The sequence below is a fragment of the Anomaloglossus baeobatrachus genome, chromosome 9 (genome assembly GCF_048569485.1).
Source record: "Anomaloglossus baeobatrachus isolate aAnoBae1 chromosome 9, aAnoBae1.hap1, whole genome shotgun sequence".
Lineage (NCBI taxonomy): Eukaryota > Metazoa > Chordata > Amphibia > Anura > Aromobatidae > Anomaloglossus > Anomaloglossus baeobatrachus.
In genome coordinates, this window is record NC_134361.1 from 106,094,193 (window position 1) to 106,118,741 (window position 24,549).

Genomic DNA, 24,549 nt, shown 5'->3' on the forward strand with positions numbered 1-24,549 from the left:
TGAGTGTGCAATGCAGTGGTGCTGCAAATAGCTTTGCACCAGTGGGACACTAATGGAAGTCCAACAGCCACTTTTAGGATGCCACTAAGTTTACTCAGTGTTTGCTAGTATAATGGCTTAGTAACAATGAGCTTGAGTGTGCAATGCAGAGGTGCTGCAAATAGCTTTGCACTAGTGGGACACTAATGGAAGTCCAACAGCCACTTTTAGGATGCCACTAAGTTTACTCAGTGTTTGCTAGTATAATGGCTTAGTAACAATGAGTTTGAGTGTGCAATGCAGAGGTGCTGCAAATAGATTTGCACTAGTGTGACACTAATGGAAGTCCAACAGCCACTTTTAGGATGCCACTAAGTTTACTCAGTGTTTGCAAGTATAATGGCTTAGTAATAATGAGCTTAAGTGTGCAAAGGGCAGGAGGGTACAGTGGCAGGGTTGTGGGTCAGTGTAGAGGAAAAGAAGCCTCCCTTTCTATCCCTCCTAATGGGGAAATGCAGCGAGGAAGTCCCTGACCTTAGCTACATAGACGCTGTTATCTTCTTTAGCTGTTAAAATCTGTTTCCACGGACCTGACTTTCACCTATGGCTCTGACCCTGCTGGTATTAGCCCTTAGAAGGGCTAATAGAAACTTCTATCCCTATTCTGTATAGCGCTGTGTGTAGAGCGTACACAGCAGTATCGGAGACAGGAGCTACGCCAGCGTTGACTAACACCCAGACGCAGAAGAGATAATGGCGTCCGGACGGGCAGATACCCTTTTTTATAATGCAGGGACATGTGACATGGACATCCTATCACACATGCCGTTGCTTCTCTGGCTAAGAGTCCACTTAGCTGTGTGTGTGTCTGGCATTGGCTGACATGCTGGCCCGCCTCCCTACACGCGGGCGCTTAGGGAAGGAAGAGAAGTAAAAAAAAAAAATGGCGATCGCCATTATCTCAGCAGCAGTGATCTGAATGTGCTGTTCCCGCACACTATACGCTGAAATTTCATAATAGTATGAGTCACAGAGTGACTTACACTATTACAGCGGAAAGCCAGCTAGTAATTAGCTTGGCTTTTTGCTGCTAGAACCGTTCTCGAACGTAACTAGAGCTATCGAGCTTTAGCAAAAAGCTCGAGTTCTAGTTCGATCTAGAACAGCCCCCAAAATCACTCGAACCGCGAACTGGAGAACCACGAACCTCGCTCAACTCTACTCACCATCCACTACAGCTTTGAGTGTGAGACTACCTTCATTTTATAGACAATCATCTTGGCTAACGGATACATAAATTTGACTTGCAACTGTTTAGCATATGATTAGTTATGCAGATGTCACTGCATTGTTACTGTTTTGCTCCTAAAAATCTAAATTTTAATTTGCATTATTTCGTTAGTATTTTGTAAATCTTCCTTTGGCTTTCAGCACTGCCTGAATCCTTTTGGGCATGTACTTGATGAAATTCAAGCATATCTTGACTGAAATCTGATCTTAGGCCTTTTCTGCACTCTTCCAATACTGGTGCTTACTGGTCGACTCTCTTGGGTATGTATACAGCTTTTTCTTCAATTCTACCCACAAGTGTTCAATTGGGTTGAGGTCTGGGGACTGTGGGGGCCAAGCTAACACCTTTAATTGTTTTGTAATTGAGACATTTCTTTACCAATCTTGATTTATGCTTCAGGTCGTTGTCCTGCTGGAGCACTATGTTGTTCTTTCAATAGCCATAGTACTTGAGTGTATGAAGTAATTCATCTTGTTGGATACTCACATATAGCTTAATATTGAGACCATCATCGATACTGGTCATATACTCAATGTCTTTGGCTGTGAAACAACCCCATATTGACAATCTTCCTCAAAATAAACTTGACAGTTCCTTCAATTTCTCGATCCATTAGCCTTTTTTTTACTTGTGATTTACAGACCCATATAAATGCATAGACTAGTCTATTAAATTTGGTATCATTGCTCCAAATCACCCATTTCCAATCTTTTACTGTCTGCTTTTTGGACTCTTTTGCAAACTCAATCGGATGCGTCTTATGACGATATTGAAGTCAAGTTTTCTTCCTCTTTTTTTCAGGCCACCATTCCAGACTTGTGTAATGTGCATTGCATGATGCTTGAATAGACGTATGTGATCTCACTATTACAAAGTATATGAGCCACCTCCACTGCGTGTCGTGTATGAACTAATAGACCTTTTGATGAGTGGACGCGTTAACTATTACATTTTGCCTGGACAGTCACCTCTTGGCTATTGAATTGATGGACAGACTTCGTTTCATGGCACTCACATGATGCAGATTGGTTATTTTTTTTGCCGAGAGATCATTATCGATGAGCTTGATTATGCAGTTTCTCTTTTCTTGGGAAAGCTTCTCCATTGCTACTCGAACCAGTGACCTTTTTCTTGAAAGTCAACCTAATAACCCAGTAAGCTATTACAGAATGTGAAAACAGGTTGTAATTTGTAGTATACAGGAAGAAAAAGATTTTCCCATCACCAGAAACAAAAGAGTAACAATGCAGCAACATGACAATAATCTACATAACTAGTCATAGGCTAATTAGTTGCAAGTCCACTTTATGTATGAGATTTGCCAAGATGATTGTCTATAAAATGATGTTTGTCTCACATTCAAGGCTGTAGTGGATGATGAAATATGTAACCTGAAAGTCAAAAGTTCTAATCATTGTTACCCTTTTGCTCATCATGGCATGTTTGTAGCATTAATTACAAAATGAATCACTGTGGCATGCCGAATCCGAACAGCATGTAATATACAGACTGTTAATATTTGTCTCTTTTTGCTGCTTCCAGCGATCATCACATGAAGACTCATATGAGATTTATATACATGGTCCCAACTAGCTTCTCATCCTGCTTCTCTCAATGAAGCAGGGTTTTTTCTTTATTCTATAATGAGAGAAATAGGAAGAGAAGCAAGTCAGTATGTAACTACCAACCTAACAACCAGAAATGCCTATAACCTTCAATGACCTCACTGCTTCACCACCGTGTGGAGCGGCCGCCCGACCACCGTGCGGAGCTGGCGCCCGACCACCGTGCGGAGCTGCCGCCTGACCATCGTGCGGAGCTGCCGCCCGACCACCGTGCGGAGCTGCCGCCCGACCCCCCCACCCCACCTACTGTCTCCTCCCCAAAATCCTTTAGAATGTAAGTCTGCAAGGGCAGGGCCCTCTTCCCTCTGTACTAGCCTGTCTATTGTAACTTGTATATGTGTTCTGTATGTAACCCCCTTCTCATGTACAGCACCATGGAATCAATGGTGCTCTATAAATAAATAATAATAATAATAACTAAGCATGCAAATTACATTTGATTGCTCAGATACCATCTGCTCAAAAGACTTAAATGGAGCCTGCACTTCAAACTATGCTGCTGTGGTGACCTTGTGGCTACCATCGCAACAGAGGTACTGCACCTCAGCCAGTGGGTAAGAAAGAGGCCACCTACTGTTTTACGTACCAAAAGCCTGCAAACACCCAATTATTAGCTCACACATTAGATCAGGGCCAGGGCAGGTTCCATTAATGATCGTCGATCAGTAATATGGTCATGGCACTTAAGCCCCTTGCACTGACTCTGAAACCAGCCTGGAGGTGGAGCCTAGTGGGTGGGGTGTCTGAGGTGAGTGGGCGGAGCTAAGTTTAAACGTTGGAAGCTGACCGTTGAAGGGAGAGGAGCTCGAGTGTGGAGCTGGAGTAGTGCGGACAAGTGAGCTGGTGTCTGGGGCTAAGATAGCCAAGCCCAGAAAAGTGAGGTCTGCAGAGAGGCACAGGAGGAAGATTCTGGGGAGTGGAGCTGAACCGGCTCACCTCAGAAGAAAATGCTACAGACCGGACATCGGAGTTCGTGGTTGCTCGGAGTACTCTAGTCCTGGTAACCAAATTTGAAGGGCAGGAGGACTGCAAGTCTCCTGGCCCCACAACAACTTGAAGGTAGAGCTGCACATCAGGGACCTGGAGCCGCTGCCAGCAGAGCGGCACCTAAGAAGGCCCGTGCAGCCTATCATGTGGGTAAAGGGTAGTAACACAAGTCCCAGCAAAAAGGGCCTCCGTTTGACTAACTCAGCAAGGTCCTGTAGGAGAGAAGAAGAGCGTAGTGAGAAGGCCTCAATATTCACCTGGCAAGAGAGATACTCCCCCATCTGCTTCCAGGCCTACCAGATCTCAACCATTGCCTGTACCGGTCTCCCAGGACTTCACCGGTTGTTGCGGAGTAAGGAATGAGGTAAAGAAACTGCTGTCTTTGTCCGTTATTGTCCATAACCCGAGCCTGCACCCTGAAGTCCACCGGGTTCCCAAAATAGACTTTCCATCGGTTGCCACAGGGTCCTGCTCCACCTGTGGGGAGCAAGAACACCTCAGATGCAGCATCACCACCTGCCCAGGGGGACCACGCAGCGCAGCAGCGGCCCACGTAGCCACAAAACCACAGGTGGCGTCACAAACTTTATTTTATTGTAAATATAACTCCCATCATCATCCTCTTCATTGAAGAAACAAACCGCCAGGGTCACGGAGCCAGACTCTGCCACTGATAACAACCCCGGACTAGTCTGGCCCGGTTCCGAGTATCGCCTAAGGCCCTGGGGCTGGGAGTGTCACTGCCAGAAAGAAAAGAACTTTATTCCTGCCAACAGCCTTCAGGTTCAGTCATGGACATGGTGCCAGCATAAGTTCAGTACCTCCTCTGTATATCAATGAAGGTTGTAACCACATCTCCTGCACGGACTGACAGCTCACTCAACAAATATATCAAAAAGACTGACCCACACATCCAACAGGTGTGAACAGGTGCTAGCTGAAAACACAAAATAACTACAAAACACATACAGCTGCACGCTAAAATGCTAACAATGAATAAGGCAACTCTGGTATTGCATTACTGCTATAGGAATATTTGAAAAAATAGATATTTAGATATGTATTGGCTAATGCATGTGAAACTAGTAACCAATGGCAAGGTCTATATCTAAAAACCAGGAACTGAACTTGAAATGCCTCTATCTGGGTTAAAAACCTTCATGTCTGGGCAGCTAGATTCAAGCTACAAAGATGAGTGAACACAGCCTGGTTATAGGGTGGAGTGCTCAATCAGAAAGTGATGCACTACAAATACACTACAGTTCAAAAGTTTGAGGTCACCCAGACAATTTTGTCTTTTCCATGAAAAATCATACTTTTATTTATCAAATGAGTTGCATAATGAATAGAGAATATAGTCCAGACAGTGACGAGGTTAGAAATAATGATTTTTACTTCAAATAATCATTTTCTCCTTCAAACTTTGCTTTTGTCAAAGAATGCTCCCTTTGCAGCAATTACAGCTTTGCAGACCTTTGACATTCTAGCTGTTAATTTGCGGAGGTAATCTGGAGATATTTCACCCCATGCTTCCAGAAGCGCCTTCCACAAGTTGGATTGGCTTGATGGGCACTTTTTGCATACCATACGGTCAAGCTGCTCCCACAACAGCTCAATAGGGTTGAGATCCGGTGACTGGGCTGGCCACTTCCATTACAGATAGAATACCAGCTGCCTGCTTCTTCCCTAAATAGTTCATGCATAATTTGGAGGTGTGCTTTGGGTCATTGTCCTGTTTTAGGATGAAATTAGCTCCAATAGTGCGCTGTCCACAGGGTATGGCATGTCATTGCAAAATAGAGTGATAGGCTTCCTTATTCAAAATCCCTTTTACCTTGTACAAATCTCCCACTTTACCAGCACCAAAGCAACCCCAGACCACCATGCTTGACAGATGGCATCAGGTACTCTTCCAGCATCTTTTCAGTTGTTCTGCATCTCACAAATGTTCTTCTGTGTGATCCAAACACCTCAAAGTTTGATTCACATGTCCATAACACTTCTTTTCCAATCTTCCTCTGTCCAATGTCTGTATTCTTTTGCCCATATTAATCTTTCCTTTTATTAGCTAGTCTCAGATATGGCTTTTTCTTGGGCCACTCTGCCCTGAAAGCCAGCATCCCAGAGTCGCCATTTCACTATAGATGATGATACTGGCGTTTGGAGGGTACTATTTAATGAAGCTGCCACTTGAGGACCTGTGAGGCGTCAATTTCTCAATCTAGAGACTCTAATGTACTTGTCTTGTTGCTCAGTTGTGCAGCGGGACCTCCCACTTCTCTTTCTACTCTGGTTAAAGCCTGTGTGTGCTCTCCTCTGAAGGGAGTAGTACACACCATTGTAGGAAATCTTCAGTTTCTTGGCTTCGAGTTTCACATGAAAGGTCTCTTTTTCTGGCTATTTTGAGAGTTTAATGGAACCAGCAAATGTAATGCTCCAGATTCTCAACTAGCTCAAAGGAAGGTCAGTTTTATAGCTTCTCTAATCAGCAAAACTGTTTTCAGATGTGCTAACATACTTGCACAAGGGTTTTCAAGGGATTTCTAAACATCCATTGGCCATCTAATACAGTTAGCAAACACAATGTATCATTAGAACACTGGAGTGGTGGTTGTTGGAAATGGGCCTCTATACACCTATGTACATAGTGCATTAACAAACAGACGTTTGCAGCTAGAATAGTCATTTACCACATTAGCAATGTATAGAGTATATTTCTGTTTAATTTAATGTTAGCTTCATTGAAAAAAAATGTGCTTTTCTTTCAAAAATAAGGAAATATCTAAGTGACCCTAAACTTTTGAACTGTAGTGTATATCAAAAAGACAAACCCACACATCCAACAGGTGTGAAGAGATGCCAGCTGAAAACACATCATGACTACAAATCACATACAGCTACACGCTACAATACTAACAATGAATAAGGGAACTCTGGTATTGCATTACTGCTATAGGAATATTTGAAAAAGAGATATTTAGCTTATGTATTGACCAATGCCTGTGAGCCTGGTAACTAATAGTTCTTCTATATACCAGGAACCTAACTTGAAATACCTCTATCTGGGTTAAAAAACCTACATGTCTGGGGAGCTAGGCCTTAAAGGGAAAGGAACACAGCTGGGTTACAGAGCAGAGTGCTCAATCAGACAGAGCGCCACTACAAATATATCAAAAAGACTGACCCGCACATCCAACAGGTGTGAACAGAACAGGTGCTAGCTCAGAACACAGTAATGTCACCAGTCACAGCTGTGGCTCAGTTAGTCTATGTCTGAAGCCGGAGCAGGCGGTCATGTTTTCTAATGTGCTGAGTGCTGCAACATCAGTATGTAGCAGAGCCGGGATTGTTGTGGGATATTGTGGGATGTTGTGGTGTGGTTTACGTTGGACCTGTGGTGTTTTGGGGGTTAATAAATTGGGGAAGGAGGGTGTGTTTTTTATTAATAAAGGATTTTTCTCTGTGTTTTCTATTTATTTCTTTTTACTTACAGGATTAGTAATAGGGAGTCTCATAGATCCCTCTCCATTACTAATCTAGGGCTTAGTGGCAGCTGTGAGCTGCCATTAAACCCTTATATTATCCCAATTGCTACTGCACCAGGGCAATCGGAATGAGCTGGGTAAAGTGCCGGGATTGTCACATGTAATGGTTGCGACAATTCTGGGCAACTGCGGGCTGGTCTTTTTAGGCTGGGGGGCTTAAATAACCATGGGCCTCCCTAGCCTGAAAATATCATCCCCCAGCTGTCAACTTTATCATGTCTGGGTATAAAAATTGGGGAGGGAACCAATTTTAACAATTAAAAAAAAAGCAAAAAAAAACCACATGTGGTCCCTCTTATTTTCATACCCAGCAAAGATAAGCACACGGCTGCAACCTGTAGCCATATGCTTTACCTGTGCTGGGTGCCAATATATGAGGTACGCTGCAATATTTTTTTTACTTATTTATTTATTTTTTTCACTCCATTAGGGGACCCAGACAGCAACTGTGAGAGCAGCCAATACCAGACGCTGGTGAGAGGGTGGTGGGGGAAGCAATAAGAGGAGCCTTAAGTAGTCTGACAGTTGTGAGGAATCACAGTAAGTCTAACTGTCCTGCTTTACTCCCCGCATTACTTTGGCAATATTATTCTAAGAAAACAAATGTAAGTCAGAAATGCATCCAGGCATCTTCCCCATGCAGTTCCCATTCAGTTTCAACACTTTCCTATCCATTTCAGAATTTTACAGCCCTCCCAGATCTACTTTCCAGGACCTCCTGAAAATTATTCGACTTTCTTATTGACGTGCATTGGGTTCGTTATTCAGTACGAATACACGAATAATAGAAATTATTTGGCTCGACTAATTAGAACTTAGATATTTCACTATGCACTCATCTCTACACAGAATTTCTCGTCTTAACTGTCTCATACAGGGTTTAATATTTGGGGTCAACTTTGGTTCCCTAACCAAATTTTTTCTTCAGTATGTACAGATACAGATTAATAACTGTTCTATGAAACGTTGCCCTGCTCGAATTTGGGAAGCTGTTCTTGTGCTCAGTGAGATATTTATTTAAATCTTACTTTTCAAAAGAAGGTGTACTCATATATGCTGAGCACTAAATATAACTTAATTTGCACTTTTTTGAAAAATCTCTGCAGATTTTTTTAAACACCTTATTAACAAATGAGAGCATTTTAGTTATATCGATAAACTATCTTCTGTTACAATCCCTAGTTAATAAATGTAAATATGACTTTTCCAGTCAAAATATATTGGTGACCTTTCAATAGGTTAGGTGTAGTGATGAGCGAGTACTAAAAAGCTCGGGTGCTCGAAGCTCGGGCCGAGCCTCCCAAGATACTCGTGTACTCGGCCCGAGCAACGAGCCCAATGTTATCCTATGGGAGACCCGAGTATTTTTGTGAAATGACCCCCCGGCAGCATGGAGAAACCCTAAAAATGTCACAAAAGTCTCAGAAGAGTGCTCAAATGACATGGCAACAGCATGGGGAAGACCCCTTGAAGCATTTATCACTGAAAAGTCACAGCTGTGAACAATTTTGTCCGCGTTTTACGCCATTTTTACGGACTCACCAGAAAACCTTCCAAAATGACCCCAAAATGATTTTTCATGGCGGAAATGTTAAGGCACATACCCAATAGTGAGATAGAGCTGGTGTATGTTACTTTTTGAGATTAATACATGAAAGATTTTACGTGAAGACATTGTGTGGCACTCCGATGTCCCTGAGAAGAGACGTACATGAAGGCCTCTTGAGTCTAATGTGCCCATTTTGAGGAAGTGAGTCTTTGTAGTATTTTCCTTTGCCAGGGCAGTCCAAAATTGTGAGGTTCACCAATGCCCCTGCATACAGACGTGCATGAGGGCCTGTAAACCTGAAGTGCCCATTGTAAGGAAGTGGGTCTATTGTAGTATAGCCCTTAGGCAGGGCAGCCAAAAATTGGGAGGCTCCACATTGTCCCTGGATAGAGACGTGCATGATGGCCTGTAAACCTGAAGTGCCCATTGTCAGGAAGTGGGTCTATTATAGTATAGCCCTTAGGCAGGGCAGCCAAAAATTGGGAGGCTCCACATTCTCCCTGGATAGAGACGTGCATGATGGCCTGTAAACCTGAAGTGCCCATTGTAAGGAAGTGGGTCTATTGTAGTATAGCCCTTAGGCAGGGCAGCCAAAAATTGGGAGGCTCCACGTTGTCCCTGGATAGAGACGTGCATGAGGGCCTGTAAACCTGAAGTGCCCATTGGAAGGAAGTGGGTGTATTATAGTATAGCCCTTTGGCAGGGCAGCCAAAAATTGGGAGGCTCCACGTTGTCCCTGGATAGAGACGTGCATGAGGGCCTGTAAACCTGAAGTGCCCATTGGAAGGAAGTGGGTGTATTATAGTATAGCCCTTAGGCAGGGCAGCCAAAAATTGGGAGGCTCCACGTTGTCCCTGGGTAGAGACATGCATGAGGCCCTCAAAACATTAAGTGTCCATTGTCAGGAAGTGGGTGTATTATAGTATAGCCCTTAGGCAGGGCAGCCAAAAATTGGGAGGCTCCACATTGTCCCTGGATAGAGACGTGCATGATGGCCTGTAAACCTGAAGTGCCCATTGTAAGGAAGTGGGTCTATTGTAGTATAGCCCTTAGGCAGGGCAGCCAAAAATTGGGAGGCTCCACGTTGTCCCTGGATAGAGACGTGCATGAGGGCCTGTAAACCTGAAGTGCCCATTGGAAGGAAGTGGGTGTATTATAGTATAGCCCTTAGGCAGGGCAGCCAAAAATTGGGAGGCTCCACGTTGTCCCTGGGTAGAGACGTGCATGAGGGCCTCAAAACATTAAGTGTCCATTGTCAGGAAGTGGGTGTATTATAGTATAGCCCTTAGGCAGGGCAGCCAAAAATTGGGAGGCTCCACATTGTCCCTGGATAGAGACGTGCATGATGGCCTGTAAACCTGAAGTGCCCATTGTAAGGAAGTGGGTCTATTGTAGTATAGCCCTTAGGCAGGGCAGCCAAAAATTGGGAGGCTCCACGTTGTCCCTGGATAGAGACGTGCATGATGGCCTGTAAACCTGAAGTGCCCATTGTAAGGAAGTGGGTCTATTGTAGTATAGCCCTTAGGCAGGGCAGCCAAAAATTGGGAGGCTCCACATTGTCCCTGGATAGAGACGTGCATGAGGGCCTGTAAACCTGAAGTGCCCATTGTAAGGAAGTGGGTCTATTGTAGTATAGCCCTTAGGCAGGGCAGCCAAAAATTGGGAGGCTCCACGTTGTCCCTGGATAGAGACGTGCATGAGGGCCTGTAAACCTGAAGTGCCCATTGTAAGGAAGTGGGTCTATTGTAGTATAGCCCTTAGGCAGGGCAGCCAAAAATTGGGAGGCTCCACGTTGTCCCTGGATAGAGACGTGCATGAGGGCCTGTAAACCTGAAGTGCCCATTGGAAGGAAGTGGGTCTATTGTAGTATAGCCCTTAGGCAGGGCAGCCAAAAATTGGGAGGCTCCACGTTGTCCCTGGATAGAGACCTGTTAGGTTCTTAGTGCCTCCGTGCTTGCATTTAAAAAGCGCACGTGTGTGCCTGTTGGTGGCAGCTTTCCGCTGCATTTGTGTGAGTTTTGCAAAAACTTGGATATAACGCACAAGTCTAGTGAATACACATCAGCACAGCATTGCAAAATGCGCAAGGGCGTTGTCAACGAACAAGGAAGTGGACGTGATGGTGGTGCAGGCAGAGACCGAGGTTGTGTGCAAGCTCTAATTTCGCCACAACAAAGGGCCACATCTAGTCGCTCGCACGTCCTGTCCCAAATTCTTGGGGACCGCTGCAGTACACCGCTCTTGAACCAAGACCAGTGTCAACAGGTTGTTAGTTGGATAGCGGATAATGCTTCCAGTCAGATTGGCACCACCACAAACACTCTGTCTTCCACACGGTCAAGTGTCAGTAGCCGTGATACTGCACAGCACATTTCAGAACCTGATCCTCCTTCCTACCACCAGGCCGAGTACACGTCCACGGACATTACTGATCCCACACTTGGACACTCGGAAGAGCTGTTCGTTCACGTTTCCATTCACAAATTCTGGCCTCTCGCCAGCTCCTGTTGAAGTGGGCCATGACGAGATTGTATGTACAGATGCCCAAATATTTGAGCAGCCACGTTCTCACGAAGTTGGCAACGTGTCTCAACAAGGGGTGGACGATGATGAGACACAATTGTCAGGAAGTCAGGAGGAGGAGCAGGGTGCGGAAGAGGAAGACAACGTGGTGGATGATCCAGTAACTGACCCAACCTGGCAGGAGGATATGCAGAGCGAGGACAGCAGTGCACAGGGGGAGGGAGGCGTAGCATCCCAACAGGCAGTAAGAAGCAGAGTGGTGGCCCCAGGCAGACGTCAGGCAACTGTTCCCCGGAACAACACGACACAAGGTGCCTGAACAAATGTTAGGTCTTCCCGAGTCTGGCTGTAATACTATTGTATGTATTGAGGATTTCGATTGCGTTAGGGCAATGACAACCAGAGACGAGTTCTTGGTGCAATACGTTTATAATATGCAACCAGCAAATATGTACATAAACGGAACAAAAACACAGTAGAACATAAATACAGGAAATACCTTCCAGGGACGGAGCGAAAGGGAATTCCCGGGACCGCGCACCGGACTCCCCCAGGGAGACCACCAAGAGCGAACCCCTATACAGGGACTGTCTGGCAATCACCCCAGAAGCCCTAAATGCGCAGCAGCCGGGACACAAAAGGGCAATAGGTAAGTCCAAAAATGTCCGTACGTGATGTGAGTCCAGAGTGGTATTAAACGGAAGGAACCGGGCAGAAGTGCCGACCAAAGACGGCAAACGGAGTCCGGGCACAGCTAGATGATACCAGATGAAGTCCAGAGTCGGTGTCGGTTGTTTTCCAAGAGTATCCGAATAACAATCAGGAACCAAAAGCTGCAGGGCAGGAGCACACAGGAAGCAGTATACTCAGGCACTGGACTAAGCTTTAGGGGCGGCTTTTAAACAGATGGACAGGAAGTAGGGCAACAGAACAGAAAACTCCATGTTAACAAAGGGCAAGCTCTTTCAAAAGAAAACTGGAAAACCCGGAACTCTGACACTGGCAGTTTTTTAAGTTGGCTCCAGATGATTCTAAAAAGGCCATTTGCAACACCTGCCATGCCAGCATCAGCAGGGGTACCAAAACTAGCAGCCTGACCACCACCAGCATGATCAGGCACATGTCAGCCAAGCACCAGACTTTGTGGGAAGTACAACAGAGTCCAGGAGCAGTGCTTGCTGATGTCACTGCTACGTCTTCGCTGGTTGTGCATGCGAGCCAATCCCCTGTCCATGCTGCCTGCGAACAAGCCTCCTCCACTCCTGCACCTGCAGTTGCCTACGCAGAAAGAACACCATCATCAAGCACGTCCTTGTCCCAGCGCAGCGTTCAGTTATCCATTCAGCAAACCTTTGAACGCAGGCGCAAATACACTGCCAACACCCCACATGCCACAGTTCTAAATGCTAACATTTCGCGACTGCTTGCGCTGGAAATGTTGCCTTTTAGGCTGGTTGAGACAGAAGCATTCCGCGACCTGATGGTGGCAGCTGTCCCACGTTACTCGGTCCACAGCCGCCACTATTTCTCCCGGTGTGCCGTCCCCGCATTGCATAACCACGTGTCACAAAACATCACACGTGCCCTGAACAACGCTGTTTCAGCCAAAGTCCACCTAACCACAGACACGTGGACAAGTGCATGTGGGCAAGGCCGCTACATCTCGTTGACGTCACACTGGGTTAATATTGTGCAAGCTGGGACCCAGTCTGAGCGAGGGATGGAACACGTCCTTCACACACCAAGTTTTGCAGGCCCTACCTCAGTCAGGGTTTCACACACACTCTACAGCTCCGGAATGTCATGCTCCTCAGCCTCCTCCTCCTCCTGCGCATCCTGATCCACTTTACCCTCCACACCAGTCCCAAGCTGGAAGTGTCGCGGGCGGAGTAGGGGACGGTGCGCTCTCCCACTGCTCGGGTCCGGCAGACGCTGCTCTACGGCTGCTGCTGCTCGTTGGCTCGAGCGATGGCCGGATCCCGGGGACTCGAGCGGCGCTACTCGCCCGTGAGTGAAAAGGGGTGGTTTGGGTTTTGGGGATATTATCCGTGACGCCACCCACGGTTGTGGTGATTGTGTGGACACCACCGCTGCTCTGGACGGGGATCCCGGGAGCCTGTGACAGGGAGCAGCTTTGTTGTTATTTCTCCCCTCCGTGGGTAGGGGGGTTGGTTGTCCCGGGGCCTGGTGATGGGGTAGAGATGGATGACAGGCGGGTTGCGGGGCCTGATGAGGTGCAGGGTCGCAGGGGCAGCGCTGTGCCGCACGGCACGGAGGTACTCACTCAGCCCAATGATGATGACACAGTTCACGGTAAAACAAGTGGCTGGATGGACGGGTCACTCGGACGGCTGCGGTTGTTCCTCCCTGCAGGTTAGTGATGACTGTCTCTCCCTGCACCTAAGTTAAGTGTTGGTAGTGATGGTTTCCCAACGGTAACCCGCTCCCCGACCTGGATATGGGCCGGGGGAGCCCCTTTTGCCCACAGGCGCTGGCCCTGGGAGACGGTTGCCCTTGGCGGTGGCGGTGTCTCCCCTTCACGGTTGGACGGTTGCCTTCTATCTGGACTTGGCTGTTTGGAAACTCTGAGGTCCCCTTCACTAACGGATTTGGCAAATTCACGGCGACACCAAGCCTTGCCGGGATCCGAAAGTCCTCTGCCAATGGTGCTGGCTTCTCTTTGTATACCGGTCCGGTACGGCCGGGTCACCACCCGTCCACGGTCCTTACGGCAGACTCCAATCGGCCTCCACTGCTGACGGTCACCCCATCCTGCCAACCTTGCTGTCCTGTCCGGGCCACACACCCGGACCAACTTCAGGCTCTTTGCTGTCACTTTTCTCCTCTCTACTACTTTCCTCCTTCCACTTCCTTAGCTTAACTCTCACTGCCTGTGTTTTCCCTCCTCCTCGGTGGGTGGAGACCAACCGCCTGGCTCCACACCCTGGTGTGGACAACAGCCCCTGGGGAAGGCAACAAGGATTTTGTGTTTTGACTATGATATGCCTGCAGGGAGTGTGGGGTGTTTAAGTGTTGTGCTCTGTGGCCCCTGGCTTGTCCAGGGCGACACAGAAGCACTGCAGCACTGCCTCGGCGATGCGGCAACAGGCTGTGCTGAAGCTAATCTGCATAGGTGACAACAAACCCCACAATGCAGAAGAGGTGTGGACAGCTCTGAAACAGAAGGCAGATCACTGGCTCACAACTCTGAACCTAAAGCCAGGAAAGGTCGTGTGTGACAATGGCCGGAACCTGGTGGCGGCTTTGAGGCGAGGCCAGCTGACACATGTTCCATGCGTGGCCCATGTGCTCAACCTCGTGGTTCAGCGGTTTCTAAAGTCATACTCAGAGCTGTCTGATCTGCTGGTAAAAGTTCGCCGCCTGTCTGCACATTTTCGAAAGTCACCTACTGCTTCAGCCGGCCTTGCCGGCTTAAGACGCCGTTTGCATCTTCCGGCACACAGACTGGTGTGTGATGTCCCCACGCGTTGGAATTCAACTCTGCACAAGTTGGTCAGGATATGTGAGCAGAAGAGGGCAGTTGTTGAGTACCTGCATCACCTAAGCCGTCGGGAAATGGGTCAAACTCCACACATAACACCTGAGGAGTGGAGATGGATGTCCGACCTATGCACCATCCGCCAAAACTTTGAGGACTCCACCAAGATGGTGAGCGGCGATGACGACATTATTAGCGTCACCATACCGCTTCTCTGCCTTCTAAAATGGTCTCTGCTCAAAAAACAACCATGATGCATTGCAGGCGGAGCGCGATGAGTTTGAGCAAGAAACAGTAGTGGGTGTGGGTGATAACACACAGCCCAGCCTCGTCTCATCACAACGTGCAGTGGAGGACTATGACGAGGAGGAGGATGAAGACATGGAGCAACTCTCTGGCCAAATTGAGGATATGACATGCAGTCATATCCTCGGTTCAGCGTGGCTGGCCAGAGGACAGGGTAGATGATGAGGAGGAGGAGGAGGAGGACAGCATGTTCAGTCATCATGTTGGTCAGGATACTGAAGTGATGGCTCTTAAGAGTCTGGCACACATGGCTGACTTTATGGTAAGCTGCCTGTCTCGTGACCCTCGCGTTAAGAACATCTTGGCCGACAATCATTACTGGTTGGTAACACTGTTAGACCCACGCTAAAAGGAGAACTTTATGTCTCTTATTCCCGAGGCGGAGAGGTCAGGCAAAATGCAGCAGTTCCAGAAGGCCATAGTCACGGAAGTAGGCAAAGCATTCCCCTCACAAAACGCTAGCGGCATAGGTCAGGAATCAGTGGACAACCAAGGCGTACAGCCGAGAGGGGCACAAGTCCAATCCGCCAGAGGTAGGGGAACAGTCTTTAAGATGTGGGACAGTTTTCTCAGCCCCTCACATACCACAGCCCCTGAGGTGAGGGGTAGTGCCACAAGAAATCCTAAGTTTGGCCAGATGCTCAAGGAGTACCTTGCAGATCAAACAACTGTACTCCGACATTCCTCTGTGCCTTACAATTAATGTGTATCCAAGCTGGACACGTGGCATGAATTGGCTCTTAGTCTCTATGCCTTGGAAGTCCTGGCCTGCCCTGCCGCTAGCGTTTTGTCAGAGCGTGTTTTTAGTGCCGCAGGTGGAATCATTACAGATAAACGCACCCGCCTGTCAACTGTAAATGCTGACAGGCTGACTCTGATCAAGATGAACAAGGGTTGGATTTGGCCAGACTTCACCACACACCAACAGCAAATGACAGCGGAATTTAAAGTTTGTAATGGGAATTTGCCATGTACCTCCACTCACCCATGGTAACACACTTCTGGACTTTGGCTAATCGCTGGACTGCTCCTCCTTCTCCTCATGCGCCATCATGGTGACCGTTACAATAGTTAAGCCGTTGTTTCAGGTATACCCCCAGTGGTAAATTTTTTCGCCCATTCTTTCTGAATGGGCATTACAACGACAGGAGACCCGCTCCTTTGCAATGGGAACAATGTTTTGAGGCCCTCATGCACATCTCTATCCAGGGACAATGTGGAGCCTCCAAATTTTTGGCTGCCCTGCCTAAGGGCTATACTACAATAGACCCACTTCCTTACAATGGGCACTTCATGTTTACAGGCCATCATGCACGTCTCTATCCAGGGACAATATGGAGCCTGACGCTGCCACCGACAGACACACACGTGCTGTTTTTAAATGCAAGCACGGACGCAATAAGAACCTAACTGGTTTTTAGGAGCGACAATTACTGAGAAGTCTGACACTATCAGACACTGCTGACTGACGTGTATTATACACTAGACTTGTGCGTTATATAATAGTTTGTGCAAAACGCGCACCTGTACGCTGCCACCGACAGACACACACGTGCTGTTTTTAAATGCAAGCACGGACGCAATAAGAACCTAACTGGTTTTTAGGAGCGACAATTACTGAGAAGTCTGACACTATCAGACACTGCTGACTGACGTGTATTATACACTAGACTTGTGCGTTATATAATAGTTTGTGCAAAACGCGCACCTGTACGCTGCCACCGACAGACACACACGTGCTGTTTTTAAATGCAAGCACGGACGCAATAAGAACCTAACTGGTTTTTAGGAGCGACAATTACTGAGAAGTCTGACTCTATCAGACACTGCTGACTGACGTGTATTATACACTAGACTTGTGCGTTATATAATAGTTTGTGCAAAACGCGCACCTGTACGCTGCCACCGACAGACACGCACGTGCTGTTTTTAAATGCAAGCACGGACGCAATAAGAACCTAACTGGTTTTTAGGAGCGACAATTACTGAGAAGTCTGACACTATCAGACACTGCTGACTGACGTGTATTATACACTAGACTTGTGCGTTATATAATAGTTTGTGCAAAACGCGCACCTGTACGCTGCCACCGACAGACACACACGTGCTGTTTTTAAATGCAAGCACGGACGCAATAAGAACCTAACTGGTTTTTAGGAGCGACAATTACTGAGAAGTCTGACACTATCAGACACTGCTGACTGACGTGTATTATACACTAGACTTGTGCATTATATAATAGTTTGTGCAAAACGCGCACCTGTACGCTGCCACCGACAGACACACACGTGCTGTTTTTAAATGCAAGCACGGACGCAATAAGAACCTAACTGGTTTTTAGGAGCGACAATTACTGAGAAGTCTGACTCTATCAGACACTGCTGACTGACGTGTATTATACACTAGACTTGTGCGTTATATAATAGTTTGTGCAAAACGCGCACCTGTACGCTGCCACCGACAGACACACACGTGCTGTTTTTAAATGCAAGCACGGACGCAATAAGAACCTAACTGGTTTTTAGGAGCGACAATTACTGAGAAGTCTGACACTATCTGGACTGTTTTAGACTGTGTACACCAGCCCCAGATATGATGAAGGCTGGTATACGGTCACCACTAGGAATGGCTATATACCCTGCCTGCCTGCCTGCCTGTATACTGCTACAATAGTCCTTACAAGGACTCTTCTGGTCACTAGCCTGTATTCCGACCTGGCTATACCCTGCCTGTATATAGCAACAATAGTCCTGAGAAGGACTCTGCTACTGTACTCCGACCTGGCTATACCCTGCCTGCCTGTATACAACTAGAATAGTCCTGAGAAGGACTTCTAGTCACACTGTTTGCAGCCCTGCTCCGGAACTAACTATAAAGGGCCGCAAACCTTTCCCTGAATCAGCGACACTCTCCCTGCACTGACTGTCTGGATAGTTGTGAGCAGAGCACAGCGCGCCGGCCGGTATAAAGGCTCGGTCACGCTGTGCAGGCCGGCCAATCACTGCAATTCCACAACTAACAGGGCTGTGGCATTGCAGTGGTCTGCCAGCCAATCCCTGCATGAGGGCTGGCTCTCAAAAGAGCGCCAACATGCAGAAATGAAGAGCACGAGTACAGCACGAGTATCGCGAGATTACTCGGTCCCCGCCGAGCAGCCCGAGTACAGCGATACTCGTGCGAGTACCGAGTAGTTACAAGCATGCTCGCTCATCACTAGTTAGGTCATCATTGTGATTGAGGTCATCAATTGGTGGCATCCAACACACATAGAGATCAGCTATTATAAGTTTTAGCACTAGCTGGATTTAAACTCATGGAATGGAGGTACACTGTGCAGCTATTTTATGTTTGTACTGTGTAGGGATAGGAGCTCAGAGCACACAGCATAGTTATAGATAAAGATCTAATATGATTGTGAAGTTGTACTTCAGTGCTCAGATATCAGATTGAAAATGGGAGGGATAGGTCGTAGTATAAGTCTGTAAATACAAATCCAAAATTCAAGAGAAATGTCACACTGTACAAAGAGCTAGTAAGACAGAGAACAGCGTGTTCCCCACTAGTTGGCAGCAGAGTAGTGTAGGAGAGACAAAATCACACTCTAACAGAAAGATAGCTGAAGTACAGCAGAGTGACTCCAGCAGGTAGTTAACAGGCAAACCACCAGGGGACAAAACAGTAGTCAAACAGTCAGGGTCTAGGCAGAAAAGTCAAGACACTGCAAGGGGAGTATCAAAATCAAGTCAGAAAACAGAACCGAGTCGGAAGCCGAGAGATCAGGTATGCAGAGGGACACACAATCAACAGACAGGAGTGGGAAGTCAGGGACAGGCAGACGAACAGGGAAGGGTACAAGTCAGGACACAGTAGCAGGGAGGCAGGACAGATCGGGAACACTCACCCGAGCCAGTATACAAGCTGCAAGGCAGAAATATCACTGGCACTGAGCCATAAGTAGAGAGGCAAGATATAGAGTCCTGGGATCCAGAATGAGGCAAGGGAAGTTAACCCCTGACATGGCCAGGCTAGAGCTGGGTGTAACCACAGCACGGAAAAGCCGGCTTGGATCATGAAAAGATGTATAGAGAACTTTTGTAGCAACCTGATTTACTTCAGCAAACATAGAAACTGTCTGAACAACAAGGTTCAGGTGTATCTAAACAATTCACCTACTCAGTCAGATACCCTGAGCTCTGATCCCATGGATTTCTGGGACAATAATTTGGGCCAGTGGCAAGAACTGGTATAGTTTGCTATGGAAGTACTGTCATGTCCAGCCTTCACTGTCATGTCAGAAGGGGTATTTAGTGTGGCTGGTAGGGGACCAGATTATCTGCCATAAGCATGGGAAATTTAACATTTGTCAAAATTAAAACAGGCATCGATCAGTGATGACATCTATGTACCATTAACTGATGCCAATGATTACATCGTCCATCTCTCTGTCTGCCTGTCCGTTGACTTTCATCTACACCATTATACTGGAACTACTGTTGATAGACCACTCTTCTGCTGGGCATCTACTCATCATGTCATCTATACTGTAGCACTGCTCCTGCCCGTGCTAGCGCTGCTAGCCCTGAACTGACAGGCATCTCCTTGCCTGCTCTATCTGAAAATAGGGCTATTTTTTTAAAAGGCTTGGTAACAAGCCATGACTTCATCATATTCATAATACAACAATTGTTTTGTCTCCAGATAAAAGGAAATAATTTTTGGATGGCTTGATGAAAAGTTTTTCCAACTGCTTAATCATTTAGTCAACTACAAAAAAGGGTTTTTTTATCTTCTGGTTGAGAGTTCATTACTTCTTCACATTCACACCAGTAGAGTATACCTGTTTTGTGTCCTAACTAAATTAATAATTTTTGGATGTCTTATGAAAAAGCCATTACTTCTTAATTTAGCAAAGTGCAAAGTTTTTATTCTCCCGAAACATGGACAACTGTTGTATCCAACTGTGTGAAAATGCTACTGCTTCTTCTGTTTTTAACACCTGTCTATAAAAACCAGCAATGCATGCATATACTCCCCCAATAGGGATAATTGTTAGACTATTTAAATCAGGGGTCTCGGCTGGGTGTATGGGCCGCACACAGAAAAAAAATAATTTGAAGGGCTGCATTCTTTTCAGGACAAAGTGACATTGGTGGTGGTACCATTTTTTCTTTCTATACACCCTTGGATCACTGTTTTTGAACATTTTTCATTTGTCTATTATAACAAATGTGTATATTTTTTGTATATATATATATATATATATATATATACATATACATATACACACACACACTTTTTTTTTTAACATGTTTTCCCCTTTTTGTAAGTAATACAGTTTTACAATAAGCACCGCATAGTAATCTTGGCCAACATCTTGTAGTAATGTGCCCCATCCTGTTCCCCATTGTGTAAAAATGTGCGCATCCTTGTTCCCTTGTGGCAATGTGCCCGATGCAGGTCCTCTTCTTGTATTAATGTTCCCCAATGCAGCTCTCCTTCTTATATTAATATGCCTCCATGCAGCTCCCCTTCTTGTATTAATATCCTTCCATGCAGCTCTCCTTCTTGTAGTAATGTGCCCCATGCAGGACTCCTTCTTGTAGTAATGTGCCCATCCTGGTCCCACCTTGTAGCAATGTGCAATGTGCCCCATTCAGGACCCCTTCTTGTAGTAATGTGCCCCCATGCACGTCCCTTTCTTATAATAATTTGCCCCATGCAGGTCCCCTTCTTGTGGTAATGTGCCCCATATGCAGGTCCCCTTCTTGTAGTAATGTGCTTCATGCAGGTCCCCTTCTTACAGTAATGTGCCCCATGCATGTCTTCTTCTTGTAGTAATCACACACACACACACACACACACTCTATTGAGCCTCACCTAGCAAAACACACACACACACACACACACACTTTTCAGCCTCAGCTAGCAACACACACCCTGTGCAGCCTCAGCTATCAACACACACGTACACACACCCTGTGCAGCCTCAGCTAACACACACACACACACACACACACAAACACCCTGTGCAGCCTCAGCTAGCAACACACACACACACACACCCTGTGCAGCCTCAGCTAAAACACACACATCCTGTGCAGCCTCAGCTAACACACACACACACACACACACCCTGTGCAGCCTCATCTAACACACACACACACACACCCTGTGCAGCCTTAGCTAACACACACACACTTTGTGCAGCCTCAGCTAGAAAAACACACACATACACACACACACACACACACACCCTGTGCAGCCTCAGTTAGCAACACACACACACCCACCCTGTGCAGCCTCAGCTCACACATACACACACACACTTTGTGCAGCCTCAGCTAGAAAAACACACACATACACTCACACACACACACACACACCCTGTGCAGCCTCAGTTAGCAAGACACACACACACCCTGTGCAGCCTCAGCTAACACACACACATACCCTGTGCAGCCTCAGCTAACACACACACACATACACACACACAACCTGTGTAGCCTCAGCTTACACACACACACACACACACACACACCCTGTGCAGCCTCAGCTAACACACACACACACACACACACACACACACCCTGTGCAGCCTCAGCCAGCAACAGAAACAGAATCACACACACACACACACACAAAAACATTCTTCTCACCTATCCTCCGTCGGCGGCACGCAGGCATGTGGACCCGGTAATGATCACAGCTGCTGTCACCGCTGAACTTTCTGCTGGCGTGTGCAGAACAGTTCTCACTGCACAACAGCCACTGGCCAATCACAGGCAAGCATCTGAGGTCATATGCAGCAGGTGCTTGCCTCTGGTTGGTAGGCGGCTGTTATTGTGTCGCGGGCAGAGGAGGGGACGCTGCGCTCTCCCACTGCTCGGGTCCGGCTGCTCCACTGCTGCTGCTCGGTGGTCGCTCAAGTGGTGGGCCGGATCCCGGGGACTCGAGCGGCGTTCCTCGACCGTGAGTGAAAAGGGGAATGGTTTTTGGGATTTATTGTCCGTGACGCCACCCACGGTTGTGGTGAGGTTGTGACACCACCGCTGCTCTGGACGGGGATCCCGGGAGCGATGACTGGGAGCAGCTTGGATGTTGGTTTTCCCCTCCGTGGGTAGGGGGTTGGTTGTCCCGGGGCCCGGTGAGGGAGGTAGGGATGGATGGCAAGCGGGTTACGGGGCCTGGTGAGGTGCAGGGTCGTGGGGGCAGCTCTGTACCGTACAGCAGGGTAGTACTCACTCAGCCAATCACGAAGACAGAGTCCTTGGTAAAACACATGGCTGGATGGACGGGGCCCACTGACGGCTGTGGTGGTTTCTGCTCCCGGTAGGTTGATGGTGACTGCCTTTCCCTGCACCTGTGTAGTGTGTACGGTTCCAATGGGTTCCCACCGGTAACCCGCTCCCCAGCTTGGATGGATGCTGAGGGAGCCCCTTTTGCCCGCAGGCTCTGGCCCTGGGAACTTTAGCCTTGGCGGTGACTGTGTTTCCCTTCAAATGGGCAGCACCCCTCGACCCCAGTCCAGCACCAAGTTGCCCGAGCGGGTTCTGTCCCTTTCAGGGGACCCACGTCCTTGCGGACCCCTGAACCCCCCGGAGGATCGCCACCGGTTCCAGTAGTGGCGGGCCTGGGCCATCACTTTCCTCCAGGCCCATCCTCCCAAATCTGCCTCTCCGGAGGCGGTCACGGTTTCAAGCCAACATATATTTTTATTTATATACCACAAGTTCGTGGTTGCCCTGCTAGTTCTCGGGCTTGTCCGTAGCAGTTTCTACGCATCGGTTTCAAGGGGTCCCAACGGAGACCAGTTGCCGGCAATGACCGGTTCAATCAAGTTGCAAATTAGGTGAACTTCTCAGTTAATCATTTTTACTTATCATTCTGAAACTTTCTACAACACAGGTGGTCCCAACGGGGACAACTTCTGACCATGGTGGACCGCTGACTCACTCCGGATCCACGGTGGCGGCCAGGGGAGGGGGCTCGGTAGATACTCGGGCCTCTTGACTGCCCCTCAGCTTTGCATCCAAGCGAACCACCCCCTCTCCCCACAGTGCCTGGTGTACTGCACCAAGTCTCCCGGTTGGTCTTCTGGCAAATGGGCATTGACGTCCCGTCGGGCCACAAAAACTTCGGCCTCCAGGCCCGGCTCATAGATAAAACCATAGCCCCGACGGACGTCAAACCTCCTCACTTGCCCTTCATAAAGTGGGCTTGGTGGAGTTTTCTTTTTCACGGATTGTGCGGGCCACCAGCTCTGCCTTCCTTCGCTCCCTTTCTGCAATCTCCTGGTCCACTGGGGTCTGTCCTCTGTCCCAGTAGGGGGCTGTTGCAGGCCCCGGCGCACGGATCGGGCCCCGCGAGACCTCCTTCACACTGCCCAGGACTGGCATTCTGGGGGGAAGGTCCCGCGGTGTCATGGCCTGGGGTGCTGCTCGGCAGCGACAACCCGGCGCGGCCTCAGCCGAGGCTTGGGGGCTGGGCATAGGGTCGTCTCCCGCTGAGCCCGCGTCTCCTCCTGCATGAGACGTGCTGCTGGAGCCGGTATGGGGTCAGGCATGGCCGCCGGCACTTCCGGTACATTTTTGCCGACGGGCTCGGACTTCGGCTTCTTCCACGGCAGCAGTTTCGTACGGTCACGGGCTTCTGCTGCAGACCGGTCCGCCGGGGCAGATTGGCAGGGTACCGCTACCGGTTGTGATGGTAGCGGGCCTAGTGACGGGGCAGCGGCTGCCAACACGGGTAGCAGGGGAGGTAGCAGGGCGAGCGGGCATAGACCGGGCCCCTCGGCTGCGATGACCGACCCGCTAGGGGTACAGGGGCGTGGGTCACTTACCCGCCTGTCCAGAACTCCCTCCTCCTCGCGTCTCCATACGGCTTCCACCACCTCCTCCATGTCGGCCTCCCACTCCTCCAAGAGGAGTTGCATCAGGATCTGCAGCCGTAGTTGTAACTGAGCGGTCCAGACCTCCACCCACGCCGCGGTCCCAGGCGCGGGGGCTACGGTGCTGCGGGACGGCTGATACATCATTGCGGCGGCCTTTTCCAGGAACAACAAGATGGCCGCAGGGTCCTGGCATCCCTGCTTTTATAGCCGCGGGCTACATGCGGCCAGACGCCATCCGTCCCCATTAGTCTTTTTCCAGCTCCTCCTCTACAGGGGCGGGGTTTAGGCCTTCGCGCCTACACTGCTCGAGGAGACGCTCGAGCGGGAATTTTTCGTCCGGACACCTCCGGCGGTC